This window comes from Austrofundulus limnaeus, unplaced genomic scaffold, assembly GCF_001266775.1.
Source record: "Austrofundulus limnaeus strain Quisiro unplaced genomic scaffold, Austrofundulus_limnaeus-1.0 Scaffold72, whole genome shotgun sequence".
Classification (NCBI taxonomy): Eukaryota; Metazoa; Chordata; class Actinopteri; order Cyprinodontiformes; family Rivulidae; genus Austrofundulus; species Austrofundulus limnaeus.
The window spans coordinates 1,969,608-1,973,308 of record NW_013952474.1 but is presented as its reverse complement, the minus strand read 5'-3'; positions in this window follow the sequence as shown (position 1 = coordinate 1,973,308).

Here is a 3,701-nt window from a genome sequence, read left to right as displayed (position 1 = left end):
GTATGTATATACATACTGTTCATACATACATATATAAACTGTATATATATATAATTTTTAAGACATATTTGGAATTCTACAAGTCACTAAAACTTTTTTGTTAATTTCAAACTTCATTTGTTCACGTTTCTACTTGGATTCACATTAACCTGAGTTTTGATTATACCTCGGTTGTCACGTTTGTTTGGAACTTTGAACAGTAATTAGTAGAAAAAGAAGTCAGGATGTTTAGAAAGGACATGCAACAAGAGATAATAAGTTAAGAGCAGTGAGAAATTTACGAGCCACAGCTTAGGAACTTGGCAGGTGTCCAAACATGATCATGCGTCCCCAAGTGACTCAGCATTTATGCTGGTAGAATCCCTTGTTAATCTTGAGCAGAAAAACAGGTTCTTGTTTTATTGCTGAGAACTTTAGAGCAGGGATTAACCCGGAGAAGAAAAGGAATTGTTTTCTGAACTCAACACATTGTACTATAGCTGACCCCTTATCCATTCCCTGGACAGTGTCAGTGGTCAAAAAAATGGTTCTCAACCCTGGTCTTTGAGGACCACAATCTTGAAAGTTTTAGATGTTTTTTCTGCTTCAACGCATCTGACTGGAATGAATGAGTGATTAACAGGCTTCTGCAGAATCTGAAGACCTGCATTAAGTGAAGAGCAGAGGAACAACTAAAGCATGCAGGGTAATGGTCCACAAGGACCAGAATTGGACACCACTGTTCTATAAACCCTGGTGTTTTACTGCCACTAAAGTGAAATCTCTTGATAATTGAGTCCTTGGCGTCACATCACCGTGGCTGCCGTTGCTGAGATATCACAGATCTCTTTCTTTCCTAGAAACTCGTTTGTTTTTTCCTAGAAACTTGTTTAAAATGAAGCAGCTGGTACAGGTTGTTGTTTGTGCCAGTGTGAATTATCTGGAACACAAGTAGTTTATAATGCTGGAAGCAGGATGTGGAATGAGTGTTTTGTTAAAACAGGATGTAAGGGTCAGTCCAGAGAGCATCCTACATATCATATGTAATGTGTTTGAGATGTCAGTTTAAGTTTTTACCTTTATTTTTTCATGAATAAAGAAACCACCTTAACTTTAGTGGCAAAGCTTCAGTGGACGATTATGAGTCAGATAAAAACAATATATTTCTGTAACATTTTCTATCTTACAATCTAAATAATTTATCAAAACAGCATAAAACATCTTTAAAACCTGAAAAATAAATGACCAGTCCAACACAAGATTAGTCTTCCCACATAGCAAACAGGTGAGGACCAGACCTGGTGTCAAGCTGGCACAACTGGCTGACTATTGGCATGGCAAGTCAACCAGATGTGGACCAGGTCTGGCAATGATGACATGACACAACTCAGCCATTTGTGGTTTAGTCTATGTGGCTAAAATCAGTCAAAGCCACAACTGGCCCATTTGTGGTTTAGTTCATTTGATGCTGGCCCAAGCATGGACCACCTGTGACAACCACATCTGGGCCTCCAAAGGGGCGTTGTTCTTTGTGCTATCTGGGCCTGAATGTTAGTGTACTGTGTGGACCAGAACTGGTACAAATAGGTATGAAAGTTTGTTCTAAATGTGCCTAAAACAAACAAACAAAAAAAAACATTAAGAACTCAGAGGTCTGGTCTGCATGTGGACCAAACTAGGTTCACATGCAGACCAGTAATGTGGATATAAAATGTTTTAATTTGCAAGGAACTGACATCAGTTCCAGAGCAACAAGTCAAATCCTTGGGTAAACGTTATCACACTAGGGATGTTGTGTTACTGTAGAATAGAGTATTACTAGCACTTGAATGAGTTTGATGGGGATTGTGCTGTAGGTTTTGAATCCAGGAAGGTTTGTATCATGCATCAGATGTCACAGTGACCCAATGTTAGGAAGGTTCCAGTCTTCAAAGATAGACCACATCAAGGGAGGACTGCTGTATTGTGTGACAGGCACCCAGACACAAGTCCTGGACTCTAACAACACCGCGCCTTGCCCACTGGCATCGATTGGACTGTGGGTTCAGAGCAGAGATTGCAGTTTGGAACAGTGTTGTATTTGAGAGGCATGGACTGATGTTAGTAGATGCTGCTCTTCAGTACCATGAATGACCATTGTGTGTATAGTGGCACCAAGGTGAAAGGTCTGATCCTGCCAACGTTTTGAAGAAACACTAGTGTTTTTTGGCATTACGATGAGGGCAGTCAGAAGAATGGTTCTGAAGACCCTGCAGCACAGCACTATGTCTCTAACATTTGCACGTCTGTTTATTCTCTTTGACAGGGTTTGAATGTGTTAATCGACGGTTCGTCTGGGATTCCACATCTTGCCCCTCCTAAGACAACTTCCTGTCCAATAAATGGTCTTGGTCATCATGTTCAGGACCTAACCTAGCCAACCGGATCCATACATCTTTACCAATCAAACAGGTTTTGGATGTGAACTCCACCCAGTGGAGGTTTTTTGGAGCATGAGATGTAGTTACTTTATTGGCCAACTTGATCCAATGAACTTGATCCAGAGTTTGACTCTGTTCCATACCAAATTGCTTCTTAAAGCCAAACCTGAGTGATAAACCCAAACTCGACTGGTTTTTATCTATTTGATTTCTGGGTTCTATTATTTCTGTTTATATTTCTGTAAAATAGGAACCACTTGAAGGTGCTGCCAAAGTAGTTCAGGTTAGCCCTGAGCTGGCACCCAGGGCAAGACAAGACAGTCTGATGCCATCAAGTAATTCTGTTGTCAGGAAATAGGACACTAGGAAAAAAATCTGCCCACTTTAAACTGAATTGGAACATCAAAGATTAAGAACATTCATGTATGACCGTGCATGCATTATGAGATTAGAAAGACAGATTTTGTGACATTTGAAGGAGAGACAAAAGGAACCAGAAAGTTGTAGGAAGTTGGTCTTTTGGGGGTTATTTTTAAAAAGATGCAGCACTATTCAAATGTTAACCAATTCTTCAATAAAACCCTCTTCCTGTCCTGAGTCTGTCCTTTACTGTCTTGTTTCTTGTTGCATTTATAGCAAGAACAAGAATGTTTTCTTCCTGTAGGCCATCACTTTAATGATCAGCATAATCAAGATGCCAGAGTTTTTAAAACTTAAAATGAAACATCTTGACTTGCCAGCTTCATTWTTTCCACTTTCCATTGGTCATAATAATGACTTTTCTTCTACTGCTTCTGAGTTTGTTTTTCCAACGCATACATACATCTATTTTTAGAAAAAAACAATATTTCTTATCAACACTGCTCACAAATATTTGTTTAGTCTGAGCTGAATTGCTTTAACTGCCTTATTTTCTATTAAACTGTCTCTGCAAAGAGCTGTTAAGATGAGAGGGTGCATATTCACTGAAATGACAAGAAGTTATACAACAAATGTTTAAACAACTGTAATTAAAAGAAACAAACAGAGCAATTTTTATTGAAGAATATCCAAAGAGAACACACCCTCTTATTCCAGGATGATCTAACTTTTAGCAGGAGTGGATACAGAGTAAATTCACCCAGAGGTCAGACTGAATGCTCAGTGAAGTGGAGAAAACCAAAGAGCTGCATCCCAGACTAAAGGTCTCAGTTAGCAGGTTAAAGGTCATAGATCATGACAGGACGATTGTTTTCTGGAGAAATCCTTGTCTCTAAAATGAACATGGCAGCTTGAATTTACAAGCTTTGACAGTGAAATATT